At 37.5% G+C, this 22,743-nt stretch overlaps 1 protein-coding gene across 4 annotated transcripts in view; it reads right to left on the bottom strand.

The window, feature by feature from the left end:
* Nucleotides 1-16,137, bottom strand: part of LOC118264689 (protein winged eye) — an 88,356-nt gene extending 72,219 nt beyond the window's left edge. For all 4 annotated transcript variants that reach the window (XM_035577281.2, XM_035577284.2, XM_035577283.2 and 1 more), the window contains exon 1: nucleotides 15,406-16,137. The gene's annotated coding sequence lies outside the window, so the exon portion shown is untranslated. The remainder of the gene's footprint in view (nucleotides 1-15,405) is intronic.
* Nucleotides 16,138-22,743: the final 6,606 nt, after the last annotated feature.

Below are 22,743 nucleotides of genomic sequence, written 5' to 3'. Positions count from 1 at the left end.
ATGAGTTTATTTTGTTCATGTTGTTTGATGAATGAGTATGGCTGTTGATGAAGAATGATGATGATGATGTAAGAATGATATTATGAGGAATGGATGTCCGCTTAGCATGTCTGAGGACAGACATGAGTGTCGGATGGCCGAATGTGGGAAACGGAACGCAAGAGGAAGTGTAAGAGAGAGTGTTATGTGTGAAAGAGAGGGATATAGACGATGAAAGGAAGTGAATGGAAGAAAGACGTCACATGATTATTGGCACGAAGACGTTAAGACGGAAAATTAAATAGAAGAAGAGTTATTATTATTTTATTTAAAAATCCTATCCCACATATATTGTTTTATATTTTATCGCGTAGTTTCGGCTTCACGGTGACTCCAGCACTTAATAAAAGTCACAAAGCTAGTAATATAAGTCATAACTCACGGGAGAGTATCTTCGTAAGACGCAGTAACGAGCCGGCCAGATGTGTACCGCACTTACGAGATATAAAACGCACATGACGCGTACTTTTATAACTATAGCGTCATCTATATGACAGATCGAATGTGCCGCGGGAGGCCGAGGTACCAGGAACCCATGACTTTGAAAAGGTAAGACAGGAGTTAAGCTAGCTCCAGAGGAGAGGTGTAAATTTTGCCCTACATTGCTAGGCTACCTCGGTTCTGCCGCAGTTGCATAGTTTGTGCCATGAAAGCACATTACCGAATAGATGCGGTAAAGCTGCACGGAGCCAAAATCCGTGCGGACATTTCGCTCTCCTGTTATGTATTTACGATACCACTAATATGTATATTAGGTATTAAAGTATGCGAAATACCGCTGCAGCTGCCAATGGTGGACGTAAAGCGAATGGACGTTTTTACAGCTCAGCGTTTTAGTGCTCAGTCGGGGCTCTGAAGTTATTTACTGGTGGTTACGTGGCGTAAAGGGAAGGGAGAAGCGGGGCGCAGAGCGGGGAAGAATAGGATGGACAAATATTATAGGTTACTGTCATCAAAATATGAAGTCTTAGTACTTACACCAGCACTTCAAACAACCAAGTGTACATTTTCAAACCTAGTCAAACCAGTTTCGTAATAGTTTCGAACCAATAAGTTAACAGTATATTAATTACTTTCTGCCAGTACAGTAATAACGTTTGAACCTCTACTATAAAACATTGCGATTATTAATAAAGATAGTACGTAGCAGTAATAGAGGAACAATTTAACCATTACAATTTAACTGGAATGGTAAATCAAGAACAGTCGTTAATGTTAAGAGGTTAATTTGGGCACATTCCAGCGGAGATTCAGTACATTTGGAACAGTTTAAATGTAAGTTAACAATCGATGTAATAGGTACCCAACTACCGATAGATGTAGCGTAGGTACTTACAGCGGTTTTCGTCGAAAGTTTTTTGAATTGTTGCTCGTTGATAAGTTGGTAACTCAAGTAATTTTCATTCGTAACAATAGTATCGTAAACTTATATTGAGATTTTTGAATTTATATAATGTATAAAGTTCTATTTTAGTTAGATTTCCCTGAGCCCAAAAACAGGAGGAAGTAAAAAATCGCTATAAGTTTACATTCTAGATTGAGTTTTAAAGTAAAAATTGGTGGCTGTGCCGGCCCCGTCGCCCGCATCGGTCGGACCGCACCGTGTTATTACGGGCCGACGCGACGGATTGCCCAACTTTACAACATGTTGTTATTAAGTCATTTTGTTTTGTTCCCCGTCACTCTGCCGCCCTAGTACCGCTCGCCTACTTCTTCATTGCGTACCGTTTGTTTCACTACAGTTTTAATTAGTTGTATAATATTGTTATAACTCTTTCCTCTCATTTGCATAATTCGAGTTTTTATATGCATAGAATTACCGGGTTATTTTTTTAAGTAGTGTTCATTAACAACGCAGGCTTGAATACATCGGAACATTTTCGTGAACTATTTGAACGTGGTGACAGGAAACAATGAGAAATTCGCAAGAAATCCACTCTGATTTCACATCTCCGACCGGACGACGTAAATAATGAAATTCTTTCATACAGAACAATTTTGGTGCGGAACACGAAACACTAAAAAAGTCCCGACTTCAGCTTCGCGAGTATTAACAATTTATCACGCTCGAGATTCTTTGTTAGTCCATTTATCTAAAGTATACATTATATAACACGTTTTGTGTTTATAAACGCAACAAGAATTAGGAGCCAATGGCCGTGCTAGATGAAAGTTGATCAGCTACCTAATTATGCAACGTCCACAATCGATATCTTTTAACAGTTTTATTTTATGCCCAGAAATAACATCCAACCGCTTAGCGCATATTATGCTAGAGTTTATTGACTGAACTTAGGCCGAATACTGGACCGATAAGTCAATGAACTCGCTTAGGCCATGGCATTCAACTGTTTTATGTCCTGAGTTTCTTAAAAGAAAAAAAGTAAATTAAAACGAAAGCCGTTCACAATACGATCCAACACATGACGTACAAGTACCAGGAGATCGTAACAATCGAATGTAAAAACATTTGTATTTATTATACATCGCGCAGGATCTCCATATTCTTGGAAACGAGTATATTTCACGAGTTATCCGAGGAGTCGCGAAGGCGTCTAATAAAAAACTCAGTGGACGTTATATACGCCATGTTTCCTGCGCGATAAGCCGCTGATGGATCACTTCCTATGGATTAGGGATGCTCGATACAAGTTACAAATGCACACTGATTCCAATTATACTAGCCAGCGTCCTGGCGCCTGCTGCTTGCCTGGTACCTAGTACACCAATCAATGAGGTTTAAACTTACTTTGACGTGATTCTTACGTGGGAGTTGTATGATTGGTCTAGTCAAAATTCTATAGAATATAATTTTGTACGACGTTTTGAATTGAATGTGATAAAGAACGTATTTATGAGATTCCTTTTCAAGCTACCCACATAAATCAATTTCATTTCTTATAAAAAATTCTAAAGAACTAACGACCATTGGTTTTTTTATAACTACCTATCTATAAAAACCTTACTTCAGTAGTAGTTAGTAGTATTTGTATGGTCGACGAAACATGTAATTTACTTAGGTCATGTTTAAATTCTTCGTAAGTCTGTACTGAATTAACTAAGATCAAAATAAACTTTACAAAGACAAAAAAAGTTTTCGGCGAAAAATTTACGTAAAGGAACGGGAAAATATTAATTATGAAACGGCCACACACGATGATAATAATTATATTCCTTATTGACGTAAGTATTGCAAACGTTTAAGATTAAAACTTATCATTAAAAACATTACGCACATTTTGTTTACTCAAAAATATGGTGCAACGAACTAAAATGAACGAAAGGAATGAAAACGTATCCAATGCCCCTGTACTCGCTTTTTTGGTAGATTTTTTGCGATCCAAGCAAGCAATGGAAATTGCCAAAGAAACGTATCGTGGCCAACTGATGTTTGTCGTAGACAATAAAGACTACTTTAAACCGATTGCCTTAGTTGCCTCTCATCACGCTAGCGAAAATGTCAGACTTGAGTAAAAACTGATGAAGTAATTGAGGGGTTATTATTTGAGTGCAGTTTAACGCGTCATTTACGGAGAAAACGGAGTTTTGTAAATTGTAGCAGATGGTCTTGACGAACATGTGGACAGTACGAGTTAGTCATGCTGTATATTTCTTTATTTTTTGCACGAATATCAATAGTTTTATGGTCGATGCGAACTGACAGTAACCTGATGTTTTCAAAGATGTCGGGGAGATACCGGTAGTCCATTCCATTTCAAATCAATTTTATATTTACTGAAGTTGCTAGTGAGATGTCATGATGGCTTCCAGAAAATGGTATCTTTACATTATTTTTATAGAACTTTTTGAGCTGAAATTATGAACCCTTTCTCACAGTTCGCCCTTTTCCTAGCAAAATTTAGAAGAAGAACCAATAAACCAATAACCACGTAATATGTTCACGTAGTTAGCTTCTCAAATTACACTTAATTCGAAAATGTAAAAGCAAACAAGCAAGGAATCATGATTAGTGCTGCCTGATTAGGAATATTTTTCCATCCAACCAGCGAGGAGTTATTTAAGTTATGCCACTCGGTGTTAAACCAACAATGTTCCACACTAACCAAAAGTTTGTGGTAACAGTCCCAGTATTGTCTTTGTATTGTTTGTACAGACGAAACAGACTTAAGTTATGCATAGTGTGTAGTGTCGACGTCATCTAAATCACATGCACATAACTATTTACTTCATAAATGTCGCGGCAGCCAGCAAGGAAGGCATAGAGCAGTGATTAACTGCTTAATTTATCACAACAATGATGATTTACTGGTCACAAAGGGTGGACGCGTATGGGCTGTGTCATCTGCATGGCTTGTTGGAAAAACCGTGGACGATAACATCGTTTGGGAGTTAACAAAGACTTGACAGGAGACAACTGCGCAATCACAGGCCCGTGGTTGTGGGCTCACGCACACACGAACTTGGACCGAAGCAACGAATACGGTACAAACCGCTGATCCTCAAAATATTATTTACCACTGGACATCGATTTAACATAATTTATTGAACGAATTCCAAATATTGCTGTTGTTTCTCACGATACTTTTAGCTACAGCTACACATATAATATGTTAAGATGTTTTTTTTACATTAAAATATTCATTCAATTTAGCAATAAACTCAGATATCGAGTCATTTAATTTTCTTTTTCGTATTCCGTAACGAATGAGCGAATTTATAGTGTTGTTTATTTACGATTTGTAGAAGAAATTGCGAGATAATGTTTTATTGCTAATAAATAATTGATGTAATCTTATCTCGATGTAATTTTGTAACGGTCATGTGTTCTTTTGTCCTTTTTTAACTATTTAAGGAGGTATTATTGTTAACTCCTTAGAGTTAGCATAATGCCTTGATAAAGATAATTTTCCTAATTGCTTTCCAAATAAAAGTGTAAGCTCACAAACTGGGGTAATTACTTACACTGATAACGTTTCAACTGAGACGAGCCTTCTTATCTATGATTTATTAGTAACGATGCTGTTTTTCGATTTTCTTGTAGGTGGGTCCTTCGATTGATAAAATTAATCCTTTAGATTTTCACTGTAAATGTAAGTCCACGATTGGCTGTAAGTTGATACAATAACCAACTGATTTTAAGCACAAACTTTTGTTCCTGCATCAATAATCTCGTGTCAGTAGTTAAGACAGTTTCTACATTCCTCATCATGGACCTATCAACAAATCTTAGCAACTTTGTAGAGAAATCAACACTAGAATATCAGAGAAGAGATCAGCATGACAAATTATTTAATAATACAAGTAACGCAAATAGAAATCACTTATCTACAAACGAGACTCGTTTCTCAGAATGACTGAGGAAGCATGGGGCTGTGGGGCTCTACCGCGAACGCTCGGAAAGTTGTATTATCAACGTTATTATTTACACTAGCTAGCTTATCTGCTTGCCTGGTACCTCTGGGGGGTCACACACAGGATTTGGTTACTGGCATTCTAATTGGCCCCGTAAGGTGCTACGTAAGGTCTAAGATTGGACAAATTGGATCATTCGGTTGAGACCGTCTCGAGAAGATTGGAGGCTGGCATAGACTGACCTTTAATTTGGCGTCGCCTTTGTGACCTATAATGCTTCTCAAACTTAAGGTATTGGCTATATAGGATGTGCACGTATCGTTAAATTGTCATAATTAGTGATTTACTTGGAAATTAAAAGCATAGTATGAAATTCAGGTCCCTTTAATTATGTTTTATATTAAGAAGTTTGCCTAATAAATCGTGTAATCTCCAAAATCTCATATGAATAAGTATCATAGCTACGTTGCGTGTGTTGGATTCATGTTTCCCTATAGTAAATTTACTCACAAACACTCGCTGTATTTTGCCTTCAGCCAACGAATTTCTGTGACACATTCCACTGTATTAAGTTAAGCCGAAATTTTAGGGAAAATTTAATAGAAATATCTAGCTCTCGCATGTTCGGGGAGCGAGGCTGACATCATCCTGCTCCCAGGGGGCTGAGAGCGCGTGCCGAAACAGCTGATTGCCGTCCGACCACCATAAAAAATCGTATAAATCTATCTCCAACTAAACATCGACCTTATTACAAACGTTCAAGCTCGCATCTCCCATGTCAACGTTCAAACGACCCTTAATATAGGCATCTCTAGACAACTCTCAACTCTAACGTACAGCAGATGGGTCTAAAATCGTTTGCTCACTTTTTTCCCCGACCACGTCACCGCCAGAATAAAATTCGTAGTGTTATAAAATTTGGACTCTAACACCAGAGCACACGGCTAGTTTTTGTTCACATAGGGTACTTAACGAGATAAAACAGAATGGATTTTGTGCATTTCACTTGGTTGGAGGCCGGTGCGTGCCTCGAGCGATCAAGTTCTGCTGCATTCGGCTCCGCTGGCTAATAAATGAGAATATTTCGTACGAAGAGATGGATCGCCCGTAATTGTTCAGTTACGGTGTTACTGGTAAGAAACACATGAGTTTTTACGCTACGTGATTCAATGAACGAGGTACTGGCAACAGCGATTGAAGTAGAAATTTTAATAGGCGAGTTATTAATATAAGTAGAACTATTATAGTAAGTAATTATAATAGTCAATTAACTAGTATTATTATATCGAGGCTCGTACACAGCGGTAGTGTGTACACGTAGTTCGCTAGACCACCGCCAGAGATGATTGTTCGCCTCACGCAACGTTTTTTGTGTATTATAGAATAACTCATTCGGAACCACAAGTAACTACAACAAAGAACATAAATATTTCGATACAGTTTATTTATGTTCTCTCGTAGAATATAGATAATAGATAAACAAAGGAGAATATTAAGGGAAGTATCCACAGCAGTATGTAATCATCTCTCCTGCTGTTTTCTTCCATAACTATAACTTATTGAGTTTGACCACTAAGATAGTAGAGCTAAATAGACAGTATAAGCAAAGCAACTATTCCAAATAACTGAAACAAATACTTTGAACTTGCAAATTCTGGTCACATCTTCCCAAAGTTTATTCAGAGACAATGGAGAATGGAGACGGTGGACGTGGTTTTGATGTTGGTAAATATTAGTGTGCTCAAACTAAGAAAGGATATTTCTTAATAATTCAATATTGACTTCAGTAGAAGCATCTATATGCTGTTTATTTTTCCTAATTAGGAATCTATGACCAAACAAACACCAGTTAAAATACAAGTTATCGAGAATATCGACATCGAAAAACTTAATGTTGCATTCCCCTATACAAGTACAAGTACTAGGATTTCATATTCTGCAAGAGCTCTCGTTACCACTTAGATGAACGACGCAGTTTCTATTTACCTATCCATAAATAACAATCAGTATGCAGGATTCACTAGCAGTTGACACCGTCACGAAATCAAGTTTCATTTCGCTTATGGCATTTATGCAGACAAATAATTTAGTTGATCGTCGAGTCGGTCCATAAAGCTGATTCGATCAATCAATCGAATTACTTAGTCTGTCACCGATGGCGCAGACTACGGCCAGACGTTGGCACTTCCAAATTTTAGCGCAACTACGATTAATAGCCGATACGTCACTTTCCTCTTCATAAACAACATAAACCAAGCAGTTTTTGGAGTGATTGTGGGTAACTTGATTGCAAATATCACTTGCTTCAGCAGAAAACTAGGATCTAGTATAGTTAAAAATGTGTATGGGGAATCAAGGACTTCTAAAAAACGATCGACCTTTCGTTACGCCTTCCTTATTCTGCTAATGACTGAATGGGATCGTCTCCAATGTTCTTACAGGTACAGTTTTTCATCATAGCTGCGTTTCTGTTCCATCTACTGTCAATGAAATAGATTACCTCCATCAAATCAGTTACTGGAACTGCAACTTACCTACGTGACTGCATGTAAGGAACAGCATATAAGTGGAACTTCAAGAAATTGCCGCATTGGGCTGGAATTACTTGCTAGTTGTGGAGCAATTCTCTCACTAAAGCATTTCAATCTTTGATTGGGTAATAAGCTTCTGTTGGTCCCTCAAAATGTAATTTAACAGTTTCGGTGCCTCATATCGAATTTTGCTGTCGATGACAGACAATAGTTGTTTAGCACCAACATCGGAAATGTTCGCTCGATGAATAAAGTTCGGGTCACCCCTGTTATGGCCATGTGTTACAATACTTTCATATCGGTCGGGACAAAGGATATGACAATAGAAATATCTGAAAAGTTCTGTATATTGTGGATTTTCTGAAGTTTAGAACTCAGCTGATACAACAATATAAAATTTAATTTAGGGATCAGAAGTACCTATACTTTTCTATGGATATGTTCTTTTGTGTCTGGTATGTTCTTCCTAGTAACAAGCTGGTATTCCCGCTAACATGGAGTTCCGCGCTCACGTCATGGGTTGTTGACACATCGAAGAAATCATTGATGGAGTTCCGTGACAAGATTTTCTATAAACCTGCCCATTTACATTTTGCATGCGTAATCAGGAATCCTGTCCAAATACGCTATTGTAATGCAGTAGACTTCGTTCTCATTGTACAGATCTGTCATACGCCGTAAGCTTGCTTATAGGAATTTCAAACAATAGAACTGCGGTCTGGTGAATAGGCTTTTGATGGTAAAGCCGAGAGTACGTAGACCTTCCAGCTATGCGCAGTACTTAGAGAATGGAATGATGAGAATGATTATTCGTGGGCCAAAGAATTTCGTGAATATAAGTATTGTAGGAGGTTCCACCTTTATCATAAGTGTTTAACTATTTCTTAAACCATGATTTAAATAGTTCGATATTGCAATGTTAGCTAAGACTTGTAGTTACTAGAGAACACAAAAAACATTACAAAGCTCAATACGACCTTTATTTGCTAACCTCTAACCGACTGCAGTTTGTGGTATTTTTTTGCCCTGACAATGTAGACGCCACTACGCCAGCGACGAATTCCTTTCCTCACAATTTGCATTGCTGCTTAGAATAATACGTTCATTGTGTTTGAAACTTTTGAAAAAGGCTTTAGGAATGCAGGACTCATGTTCGTCGAAAAGATTCCTTGGCTACATTTGCGAAACTGTAGGATATCCTACATTATTATGATTGCCTGGTATGTTAAAGTAAAAGATAGTATGAGGTTAGCATATTAAAATGCATGTTCGTGTTTCCTACAAGTTATTGTGACGAAATCTTTTTGATTTATTTTAACTGACTGAGAATTTATGAGTACGACGACGCATATATTTATGTCGCTTATAATGCAAATAATAGTTTGTACCCTGACATTATTCAGGCAAACAAGCTGTGCTAAGCATTTTAGTATTCGATAACAATCTGAGTAAGGAACGCCAACATTAGTATTATACATTCAGTAATTAACTAGTTACAAGTACCTATTCTACTTGTACTTTGTTCTTGAGAGTTTGTAATCAAAAATTTACTGATAAAACAATGCTAAATCGGATTTGATCTGAATCTATAAGTGAATGAAACATTAATATTAAAGTATCCTAGCCGGATACGTGTCGATAACACGATTCTATAATAAACGTGGCACCGGAAACGATTGACTCATCAATTCATCATTTACATCATTACGTTGTGCTGTGAATTAAACACAATCGGTGCAAGTGTTAAGAAATGTTCAAATTAAGTTTTCGTTTGAAGATGGCCATAAATACTGCAATAGATGTTCTCTATTACATGTATCTGATGACAAGTAGGTGCTTTATTATTTTAGTCTTTATGTGTAGTTTTAGTGGGGTTTTATTTTCTGTTATGGAACTACATCAATCTTGATGTTACAGTTTTTTTTTTGGGGAAAATCATCCAGTTTCCCGCTTTGAGTGAGGCGAGAGGTAGTGTCACTCTTACTGACTAAATTTCACCTCGTTCCTAACTACTCCTGCTTTTTGAGTTAGGACCCGCTATGAAGTCCGCAGCTCCGGGTCGCGATGTTGCGGTAAGGTAAGGAATAGAAGAATAGTAGTTACCTAGTTACTTGATCAAAAGTAGTTAAGACGTATTGAGAGAATCTCAATTTGGGCAAGGTTTTGAACCGTACAAAACCTCTAACGTCTGAATTTGCAAAAGTTAATCCGTCCACCTAACACACCTAATAAAATAGAAGATAGGCATAGTGTATTATTTTCCTATCCAAAGTTACATACATAGGTAGGTCCTTAAATTCGCTGGTGACATCACTTGGTAAAAGCGGTTTTAGAACCAGTTTGAAACAGGAAAAAACGATGTTAGTTATTTATGAAATGTTTCTAATTGTAACCGTTACGCCTAGTACAGAAATATAAATAGGTAACTAACACGATTTTTTTAACAGATAGAATATGCCACACGACATTTAGAGCTCTTAAAAGTCGGACTGGACTATGGGCCTCCTCTACGTAAGAGGATTTGCCATTATTGCCACGCTGGCAGGCGTCAAAAATTTCGGTAGACTTATCAGAGAACGCTACTGTTAATTTTCTGTCAAATGTGTACCTTATGCCTCTGTTTTTCCGACACCCGTGGGATAAATAGGAGTGGAGGCAGATGTATACTACTCTAGATATTGTCACCAACTGGCTTCAAACTTTAAGGATTATCCAACCACAAGCCTAAAGACACCAAACCAGTTTCGGCTTAAAAAATCTTAGTCGGAACTTGTCAATTTTTTTTTTGTGAATCTCTTATCGTAAGCGCTAAATTGCAACTGTTACTTTTTGTATCGTTTTCTTGTCTCCTAGTAACATGTATCCGTGCTGTCAACTGTCAATTTGTATTTATCTCCCACGCACACACTGTCACTGGCAGAATGTGTTTGCTGTAGAGCTCTTATTAATACAACATCAAGGGGTGGGGGTCGGTCGGCTGCAATTTCGGACTTTGTCTGTACCCCTGGGAATCAGTTAAGCGTACACGTTATCTGCTTTAATAAGATGCCGGGAATTATGACGTGTTTTGTTTTAGTCGTCCTTTGAATTCTTTGTCTTCTATGTTTTCTGGAGTGCTGGTATCATGGCTAGTATTATCTAGCTATTGTCTTTTTTGTTTACTTTGAAATCTCAATGAGAATGGTTAGCATAAAGAAATTTTCAATAGTTAGAGGGTCGTACTACCTATTATTTTTTAAAGTACTTTTTACAAGTTACCAGTAAGTTATTGCAGACTTCGATCTTTGGTCGTCTGCCTGAGGCTCGGCAGTGCCCCTGCCAAGTTGAACAAAAACAACACAAAAGAAAGCTAGGTACTAGTTATTCCAGACATTTTCAACCCCTTTTAAGTAGAAAGTCATGTACACTAATAAGTTAAAGTCCATTAACTAAATGTTTATCTAGGATTATTGTTTAAATTACTCGATAAGTAGTTAGATACAGTTACCAATAATTTACTAATAAATGTATGATAGTTAACTGAAAAACTTTGTTACAGATTGCTATCTCCACAATATCACATCCCCATTCATCAGATAATACGTCGGCAGTGCTCGTGATATGTAGTGTCTTCAATATCGTGACACTACTGTTTTTTTATTCCAACAGAATATTGCAGTAGTGCAATAAAGCCTAGTGTGGTACAATTCTCGTGAAGCCAGGAGCAAAAAGTGTTTCAAGTGGTCATTCTCCTTTCTAGCAAACTTGCAAAAAATACAAAGCGTAGATAACAAATGGCTACTGTACCGGAACTCCGTTTGAAGCGCTGAATCGCTAGATAACGCCGCGCAAAACCTTATCACGCTACGAACGCACGAACATGTCTGATTAGCAATATTAGAAGTGTGCTGAACTAATGGAAAATCACAAAAAACTTATCGTTCCTGCCAGTTCTCAAGACGAACTCGATGGCCAAGGGTTCAAAGCAAAGTTCTAGCGATTTCTTTTGAAAAGGGATTATTGCGGGATATCAGAGCTACACATTTTAAAGGCAGGTCGTTCAAGTACGACTGTTAGGAAAAGGTAGAAAAGAGATTAGATTCAATTAAATTGTCCTTCATAAATGTTTTTGCAGCAATGGAATGCAACACTCGATTAACGATTTACAGACTTATTACAGCTTTGGATTTATACATTGAAAATGTTATCTTGTTCACGGTATGTCTTTGTTTCTCTGAGAACGTGTGGTTTCCGATCCAGTTCAATAGCATTCGCAGCCGGCCGTGTAGGTACGAGGGGAGAGGACTCGATGGGGAGCGAGCAGCGCTCTGCCGGCGTAGCTGTATTTAGCGATGTGTACACGAGGCATTGAGGTTACTTCAGTAGATGCTTTTACAGAGAAAATTACTTTGTATCTAACCCTACTTTGAAACAGGACTAGACTCTTTAGACGCACAAGCATGGCCGGCCTTTCATTGATGGAAAGTCCAAAATTAAGATGTTTTTGGGGCACATAACTGCAGTGACACCCGAAAAATCGCTTTGAGACTAGCAATTTATTTTCATTCAATCTGATCGTAGACATGCTTTCTACCGAACAACGTTATCGTTTGTCAAAGAAATCATTTTTTTCGTTGACTTCAGTTAGATAATCACACGAATATACATCGTCTCGTTTCTTTGTTTGTCCTTTATTCCGAGAACATCGCAGCGAAATAAAATTAAATCGTCCATCCACGTCTCCAGGAACTTTTATTTTTTAACTATCAGCCCGCGGCCACTCGTCTGGAGGTTACTGGCTTTTTCTTCTATTTCTTAACTTCCTGTCACAGTATTAAAAAAAGTTTTGCGAAGTTAACTCTACCGTCTGAGTAACGGAAATTAAGGAGTATCGATTTAAGTGGAGAAGTCTGCAAGAGTGTCGGCGCTAACTCTCATTGCGGAACTAAGACACGACCGCAAACATAGAAACTGTTGCTGATCACAACTTCGGAACTTCGTGACCGAAGCTGCGGATAATCAGGCAGTGCTCATTGAAAACTGTTTCAAGTGGAGATTAGTTCTCCTTTAAATACAGTATAGAGACAAACTTACTACATATAACTTTAAGCTTTATTTTTCTGCATCAAAGTTATTCTCGACTAAGAAACGCAGCAAGTGCTCACGGCGTCAAATCTCAGCGTTACATCTCGATTATGTAACGTTAATTGAATTGCTGCATGTGGCAACACCACTACATGGAAAGGTCGGTGGCTGCACGTGCAGTGATTGGTTCTGTTCTCACTGTGACCAAGTGGACTTCTTTCTTAAATCATATTCTGGTGGTTTTGTTGCAAAGCGTTCCAAATGCTTTACAAACAAGGGCAGGACAGGACTAGAGTCTATGAAGAAAGTTCTTCATCTGTTTTCTTTAACTTGTATCTATAATGTGTATGTTGTTGACTACGTACATGTGTAGACTTTAAGGATTCTTTACTTCGGTTTTCATCTTCATCAACAATCAAATTTAGTCTTCCAATTTTTGCTTTCCTAAATTCAGACTAATGGAAGCAGCAAAAGACTGAGAAGTTGAATGCAAAGCGAATGGGTTGGTAATTAGTTTGGATGTTTTTGGTTATAATCACATAATTAATTGTAGTTACTCAGCTCAAATGGACTTTAGGTGGAGTACTCATGTAAAAGAATTAAAACACATAAACTAGCTTTAATAACTACAATCTTGAAATCCTCAAACTTAATGTTGTAAAAAAGAATCATAAAAAGTTTACAACTACGGCTGAAAAAAATATCCGTTTTTAATCCAAAATCCGTAAGTCAAGCTTAGGTTTTAACAAAAACTACATCAGGTCATACAGGGAAAAGAAGAGGGAACCAGCCACAGAAAACCCCGTGTGAGACTGCGCTAGACAGTCCTCAAAGAGTGAGAGATGGCGGGATACATGAGGAAAGCAGTATCCACCTCCAATACAAATACGGCCGCCTCAACGTGACCACAACCACTCTGCCAAGAGTGAAATAAAAAAAACGACAGAGAAGAAGAATCATCATCTCATGTTCAAAATTGATCTTAAACCAAAGATTTTGTATTGAAATCGGTTAATAATTTCCTAAAAAAAGACAAACTTTTTTGTTTCAAACAATCACGACGCTTTCGTCTTTTTCAAAATTAGTTCTTCTACAAATCCTCCGCAAAAGAAGTTTCAAAAATATCGCCATTAAATAATGCGTTTGTTTCTCTTCTGTTGTGTCATCTAAAACTAGGCAGTTGTTTAGTTTTTATTCTGTATCGAATTATACGAAACATTGTAAATACCTACATCTGGTTATTAATAGTTTTGTTTACCACAAGAATTGTCTTAGATATAAGCATTAGTTTCACCGAAGCAAAGTTTCTTTGTTAGGGCGTCATACCCAAGCTAAATGGTATAAATTTTGTAGCACAACGAGCCTCCTATTTATCTCCAGGAAGCTAAGGTTCCATGCTTGGCCCCATGTCATGGGTAAAAGATTCCCATTCACATTTATCAGTTTTTAAAATAGCGGCACATTCACGAGATTTATCATTCCGGTAGTGCGACACACATTCCTTGATATGGTCAGTCAGTTTGACTACAAAGTAAGCCTTTTTGTTCTCTCTACACAATGTAAGATATTCTACAGCAGCTACCAACTGTTTAAATGACGTAACGTTTCTATACATAGTATATTAACCAATTCCAACCGTTTCGTTTGCTTTGCACATATATTTTGTCTCTGTAATTAAACTAATAGATGCTAACTAATTATTTTCAACTTATGCATGTTAATAAAGTACCAGGGTGGCATGGTACTGATGCAGTTCATTATTCTTCCTTCCATTTTGGTACGATCGAGCTTGCTTTACCCGGGTCTACACAGCACGGTTGTCTTTGCTTGGCGACTTCCAAAAATACCTCCGCTGCGTTGCCTACTCAAGCTGACGTTGGCTATTTTGTGTGCTGGCATGATTCCAGGCTCGGTACCAGGGTTACACGTACTGTCACAGCCACGCAACATCACTAGTCTTGCTCTTGACGTCACCTTCGAAACTGAAGTCTGCAATTAATTATGCCAGAAGTTGCCTCTCGCCAAGCACTAAGCTAACTTTTTCTAAGATTTTATCTTTGTTTTGTTCAGACAGATGCAATATATTTCGTCAGTCTAAACACAAGTAACACCGCAGCATTAACGTCGAAACCGCTTCAAAACAATGATTCGGAATATTGCAAAAACTTATGACTTGGTTCACGGCTTAATTTTAGTTTTTGTGGCCTGTATTTTTTTGAAAATCATCGTTGCGCGAACCGTGGAACAAATTAAACTTGTTTATACATTTCGTAATGTTACTAAAAATGACTAAGAAGGAGTATAAAAGTTTACGGAAACGCACACAGAGAGTTCGCGGGTGCACGATTAGGCCTACAGTTTGGCGGGGCACCGCTGCTCTCAGTCACCACCAGGCGCCACTTGTAACTCTTAAATAACGTTGAAATATTAATGTTTATTACTAAAAGCAAGTCCTTACCTTACAAACAGGTCCCAATCCAGATCGTCGGTAAAAATCCAATTGATAAAACACAGTTTTACACAGAATTTTGAACGAACACACATGCAACGAGTGCAATGAACTGCTGTGCACTGCAATCGTTACAACAATTTTGTTTTTATTTTTAACTCGAAATTGTTACAACACAAGCTTATCAAATCCACTTTTTATCACTGTGAAACACAAAATTTCGAGTTCTGCGTCGAGTCTAACGAAGGTACTGGAGTATCCTTTGGACCGGAACCGGTTTATTTTTAATGTATAAATGTATTATTAAACATGTTTTAATGTAATAGAACACAGAAATCTGAGTTCACAAGGAAAAGGTAATACAACTACGCCGAACAGCGAAGTACTTCCGCATCCCCAAAACAGCTGTTCGGGACTAGTGACGTCCAAAAATCGATAACAACCGGATTAGGACAACCGTAATTACACACCACACAACTTTTCACAACACAGATTACCGGTTTCACTATCCTTTAATGCATGCCTACACTGTATCAGTTGTTGTAAAAATAAGGTAAACGATATAATTCAATGTACAGTTTGCAACGTTTCCAAGGAAATAAATTGAAGGATTAATAGAATTGTTTGGAGAAAGTTTGTGCTTAAAAATCCCAATTTTTGTTTTGTTTATGATGGTGATTCTGTAGTGAGCACATTTTAGTAGTGAGCAGCACAACGCACGCGGTCGCGCTCGGTCGCGGACTGGCGGCGTCGGCGCGGGGCGCGCGGGCAGGGCGGGGGGCGGGGCGCGGGCGGGCCCAGCCAGCGGAATGCTATTGTAGGCGAACTTGCCCGCCACTTTTTTTCTCAATTCTGGTCAAACAAGTTTTGTATACAACCTGCATTGTAAGGATTCCGCCATTCTTCGTGCGAGGCAACGGTCTTTCTAAACTTAGTGTACTCAGTGTAAGGTTTCGTTGGAACTTCGAGAACCAGGAACGGAGTCAGAAGGCACTTATCACTTATCTTAGGGTTCCTCTCAATCAACAATATTTGACATCTACCGTCAGTCACATATCAATTTCACCTAGATAGTAAAATCAAAATGAAAATAAGCGTACTTAGCTAAAATGCTAAAGAAATGGACATTAATTAAACTTAGGTTCCACTTCCACCAGGATTTATCATATTAAAAAAAAAATAAAGGATTGTCATGCCATCACTAAAGTAAAACTGTCCCAAAAGTCAAGTTCATACGAAAGCTTACTTCACAGTCATAATGTTAGCCAGAGAGCGAACTGAATCAAGATAGTGATGATAGAAACTGGGAATACAGGAGGGAATAGAACGGATACCAAGATCATTACAAAAGGAGTAAGAACCTAATAACATGTAGATAGAAGAATGCAAGTCACTCATCAACATATAAGTAACAATAAACCTTTACAAGACAAAGAAGAAGATGCTTATGCTGTCTGGAGTCCTAGTACTGACAAAAATCAGTCACAGAATTTCAAAGTAATTCGTTGTAATCCGATAACACTGGTTAGCAATCAGTAATGTTTGCTAGACAAATATCTCCAAACTGATACATTTAGCATCCACAGCCCACGACAGTCAGCCAGGTATTATTGCCACGACCTGAACATTCCTACCTTCAAGGTTAGAAGGGAACTTCTAAACTAAGTATTTGAAGAGCGATAAACGAACTTCCAAGAGGTCGGATAGACTCGACACTGAAAGGGACAGCCTAATTGCACGCTCCCTAAGCCAAAAAGAGACGGGGCGATTTATTTTATTTATTGCCATATTAAGTTACGTCGCGGGTTCTGTATCACGGTTGTGTGAAAGAGACGAGTATAGATATATTGTTCCCCTTGACCTCGTCAGCGGGAGATGCTGTTGATCAGATTTTTTGGAAATTAAACTTTTTTAATTAGTTATCACGGAACTGGTTTACCGTATGGGAACATAGTATTGATGTGTTAGATGTAGCTCTACGATAGATATGTTACAGTCAGAGTGATTAAATAGCAATTATTCATAATGACTGGTCATTATGAATAATCGTATATTAATGCCAAATTCACTAGACAATGTAATAAATTAATCACTTTATCTGGATATTATTCATAATAGGGAGTCCAAGTTAGTCAAAGTAATAATACATGTGTAACTCAAAATGTCACAAGACTTTTACTTGTAAGAATAACTTGTAAGAATAAAAATTAATCTTTAAGATCAAATACTAATTTGTTTTGGCATAAATTTGATTCGCATATCGTTAGTAGGCCTAATAACTTATGTCGGAAATGGTGGCAGAGAACTTGTAGTGCCCTATACATAATTTCGATCAAACTAATTTGCTATAGTTTCTGTAACAATTAAATAATAATGTTGGTTAAAAATTTAATATGCTGTGCAACAAAAGTTAGTGAAAGAACCGAATTGCTACAAAACCGACTCCACGTAGTCTTGTTTGCCCTACCCCTAGAGTGTAATTTAAAATTGCGTAGGCGCGTAGGACCGAGGCGGCCCGCGGGCTGAGGAGCAGGAGGTTGCTAGCGAGCCAGGTGGTGAGCGAAAGCCGTCTGCGACGATTAGCACGCGTGGGGCCGCCGGAGGCCCGCAGTGCCGGAGCCATGACAGAAACCCTGCTTGCTACATGCTGCATGTTTGCTTGCATGCTGCTCGTTTTATTACATTATCCAAGTCTTCGAAGATAGTATATAAAATTGCTAGTTAATGTGATTAATATTATGTCATTTTTCACTTTATCTAAATTGAGTAGACGTTATATATAATTGCTAGACAGTATATATAATAACAAGATTTATTACTTTGGCTGTAACAGATACACCGCACCAGTTCATTTGGCTTGTATTGAATTGGACTTAACTACATGACAAGATTAAAATCGTATCGATAGTGAAGTATAAAGCCAATAGGGTTTTGATAAAAATAGAGGCAAGCTTCATGCAGCAACTTCATACGTAGTAATTTGCGGTCTACGAGATGATAAAAAAAATAAAGATAAGTTACAAGAATAAAGCACAATAATTGAGGAAACGCAGTTCTTAGAACACTACAATAAGCAGGAAAAAAAAACCCTGACCTATCAGTACATGTTGTTGCATTAAATCAGTCACACACAACTAATATCCATAATAGAGAGGATTATTACGATTGCACAGAGGGAATCACAAATTCCGTGCTACAAAATACGTAGTGTTAACAAATTCGTGCTCGTATCAAAATTACATAAGTAGATAACGCTGCAAAGCTACGCTGAATTGCAAAGCTGAAAATTTATCGTTCAGCAAATAGTCCATTTGTCAAAGGTAAGCCTGCATAATATTTAGTAAAAAATATTACGTTACCCACCGTACGTGCGAGAGGCAAATAAATTGTTTATTTCTCTTCTTGCTACGTAGTTTTATTTGTCGTTTTTATTTTTATTCTGTTGTGACTTTGAAATAAAATAAGAGACAATTTACTATTTAGTGTCTATGTATCAGAATGAATTACATATTATGTTTATAAATTACTGACTTAACTGTTTGACTTAGGTAACTCGTCTAGTTTCGAGCAATGCAAAGGGCTCTTAGTCATGAGCAGTATTGCACGAATCTCGTTACGTCTCTTGTCGCGTGAAACTAGTCGATCGGTGAGTAAGGCGTAAAATAATCTATCACAATTTTTCCTAATGCGTAAATAAGACCATCCTTTCTTCTTTTTAAATAATCTCTTCCTTCTGTTTAAATATTTAGTACCATTGGTTGTGTGGGAGCTATCGAGCCAAACCTGATACTTTTCTCACCACGAGAATCAACAGCAGATAGATCGGTGGTATCTAAATCTAACTGGGATATCAGAAACAAAAATCTGCTGTGCTATACTATTTGGTAAGACTATCATTAAGAAAATGTTTCATTGGTTTCCTTACCCGTCGTATTGCCGGACGCAGATCCACGTGAGACACATTGTATTTTCTATTATCGTCTTGTATACAACCATACGAAAGGTTAATAGATGGATTTTCAATTCAGTACCCTTAGTACGAGTTTGCTTTACGATTAAAGTAATCGAAATGAGAGCGCGTTCGGTGCTCTGATTGGTTGGTTTATTCGAGCCGGCCAATCAGAGCGCCGAGTGCGCTCTCATTTCAAATACTTTAAACGTAAATCAAACTCATACTAAGGATACAGCCTTCTTAAACAAGTTCCTAGTACAACATTAGTCGAAAGCTTTAGACAAATCTAATCTAACATAGTCTCTTATTAAAGTACAATACAACGCATTGTTCCAATATTAACTTTTATCACGGTTGGCTTACCTATTAGCTGCATGATCCATTGTCGTTAAATATAATGGTGGCGTTGTTTCAGGGTAAAGTACTGAAAACACGATAGCAGCCAGGACAAGCAACGAGTTTACTATTTTCAGCGTTAAGATTTTTTAAATAAAAGTTTGGATTTTGGGTCAAAGCGTAGTAAATAACGTAAAGAGTATGACATAAATGACTCTGAAGAAAATATCATCTTGTACTTAGCCCATAAATAACAATCTACATCTACACTTCCAGTTATCTCAACTTTGAAACCTAAGAGAGGCATATCAAATTATCAGTAAAATGTCAACGTTATAGAACACCAGAAAACAATAGAAATGCACACAGCACAATGAACAAGCTCTATGTTGTAATGAAACCCGAGCTTTAATATCAAAGGGTTTCAGCATTCACATTTCGCAGTAAGCATAAGCTCACGTATAAATATTACCAGGCAATCATACAGAATCAAAGATAAAAAGGGTCGTTCTATTCAATGAAAATCAAATCGTCACCAGCGACGAGTCGTAACTGACACGTAATTCCACAGTTTAACGTCGATTCCAGTTCAAACAACCGGTTATTTAGTTCCAAAGAATAGAATGTCAACAGGTTGTACTGAGAATTCTTACAAAGCGGATGAAAGCTAGACATTACGACGTGCCCAACTACAAATATAAATGATACCTTTTGTTTCCTCAATGTTGTACTTTTTGGGATTTTGTTTAGTCTAGATTATTGGGCTTATTGGGATTATTTTGGAAACGTCAGCTCAGGGACTCATATTATACCAGGCCTTGAATTAGAAATGGTTCCGATCTACTAAGAGGAAGTTTAGGGAATTTTCTTTTGGTCCGATTCCAAATAGGTTTGGCACGAGAGATGCTGACAGCGGATCGTGTAAGCCAAATGATCATCTAATCTATAGTACTACATGAAGGAAAATATGCAATGAATTATGTGACGAATGAAGGATAAACAGGGGATTAATAAACATGAGTATGAATGTATATTTTTGCTCTCAATTTTCCAGGACAAGCTTCATGTCGGAGTGCGAATGAAATATAAACTCACGTCAACCTTTTATTAACCTACGCAGGAATGTTTTATTTATGAATGTAATTTTATTTTTGGGATTATAAGGGCTTTATAAGTTAATACATTACTTTTGAATTAACTTAAACAATCGACCATGCAAATAGCACAGGTACATACAAAACGGCACAAACATCAGAAAATACGGTTTAATGACATTTCGTTGCAAATTCATTAAGCTATAGGTACCATTTCATAAAGAAAGTTGTTCACTAAAACCCAGAGAGCCACAATGGATGAATCAGTCGCTTCTCCTAATACACGAGTCGGGGTTTCCAAGTGACAATTGTGGAAGTGCTCGGCAGCGGCCGGGGGTCCGGGGCACAATGAGTGACGGATTGACGACCATTGTTGCCGACAAAGACGAGACAAATCAAAGAATAGCCCCTCGGCAGAATACCCGACATCCATCGTCATGGGACGGGACTCCCCCTTTGTAATATCTCGTTATAGTTATTTAATTAAGTGCAATGTTAAGATTTTTGTCGCTGAGAGCGAGGGCTGCGCGTTATTACTTTCCTTCTTGAATAGGCAAATATTTGACGATAAAAATATAGGTAGTATTAACGCCCCCTAAGCTCTGAAGTATAAACTAACGTAACGCCTATCAACACAGCTATCAAAGATAGCAAATATTTATGTTTAAAGATATCGTGGGTCTAGAGATTACGATAAAATGTATCGAGAAGGGTAAAAGGGACACCATTACCTACCGTGACCATGTTTGTAGTAATTTTAACATACATATCGAGATATTTTATTGGTTTCTCAATTTTAGTAACACGCGTATATACATACCGTACATTTCTTCTCTAGATTGTAAAGATAATATACGTCGAGTCATATGAAACAGTATCTTTTCCAGCAGAATCTTACCCATTGATGTAGTGAATTGTTTATGAAATCCGAGTGTACGAAATATCCCATTTCAATCCTTTTTTATAAGTTTACCTAGGCAGTTACTTGTTGAAACAAATCATGGAAATAACGAAAAATGAATGGCATTGGTGCCCATTTTATGTATTCTCGAGCAAATTACGACAAGAGAAAAGAAAATAGAACCATATAATAATATTAATATGAAATATTTATGCTTATTTGTTGGGATCGTGGGAACAATGGGTGTTTGTTATTCCATTAACTTCAAATGTAGGGCTTTCAATAAATTTTACATTGCTATTTTCATACGGCGAACAATATTACGTTCTTATTGCACAGTTTGTGTGTAAATAATACAGCTTTAGCAAAAAAAGACGGTTTACTCACGTACATTAATGGAGATAAGCTCAACTAGTTTCGAGTAACAGAGGGAGTAGACGCGGCAGCGTCGCGCAGCCTAGATTGTGACCCGAAACTAGTGGAACTCTTGTCCGTTAATATATGTGAGTAAAGCATAATTTTTGCCTAATTTAGTATGTCCCACGGTAGGTATTATAATTTCTATTTTCATAGATCACAAGTAAAATACTTATTTCTTTTCTTCTGTCGATTTCTCTCCCAACTTCTTTGGGCACAGACATATTTTTCTTTCACCGGTATTTATGAAACGTAGGATATTATGCAAGGACCTCATCAGCCTCTTTCATTTCTAAAAACCCTTAACATCAAAACAAATGGAAATAGAATTCAAAAGTTCCATTAAGGTTTAAAAAAGAATCAACATGCAGGAAATCAACCGGTAAACTTTTTGCTGGAACCCGCTATTCGTGCTATGAAAAGCTAGTATCGCCCAGGGGAAATGGTTCCAATAAAACTTAGGTAACAAATTATAACGCTGTTTCTCGTATCTAATCAAAACAAATCAGAACCTATCCTAACCTGCACTACAGTACGCTACTCCATATTTTTCTTTTTGTTTACAAAAGTTCCAAATAGTTCCGCAGTTGGGTACTGGAACGGTATGGACGCTTCCCGTCATCTAATGATTACAGGAGATCATTAAT

Source organism: Spodoptera frugiperda, chromosome 26 (assembly GCF_023101765.2).
Source record: "Spodoptera frugiperda isolate SF20-4 chromosome 26, AGI-APGP_CSIRO_Sfru_2.0, whole genome shotgun sequence".
Lineage (NCBI taxonomy): Eukaryota > Metazoa > Arthropoda > Insecta > Lepidoptera > Noctuidae > Spodoptera > Spodoptera frugiperda.
This window is presented reverse-complemented; position numbering and strand designations above follow the sequence as displayed.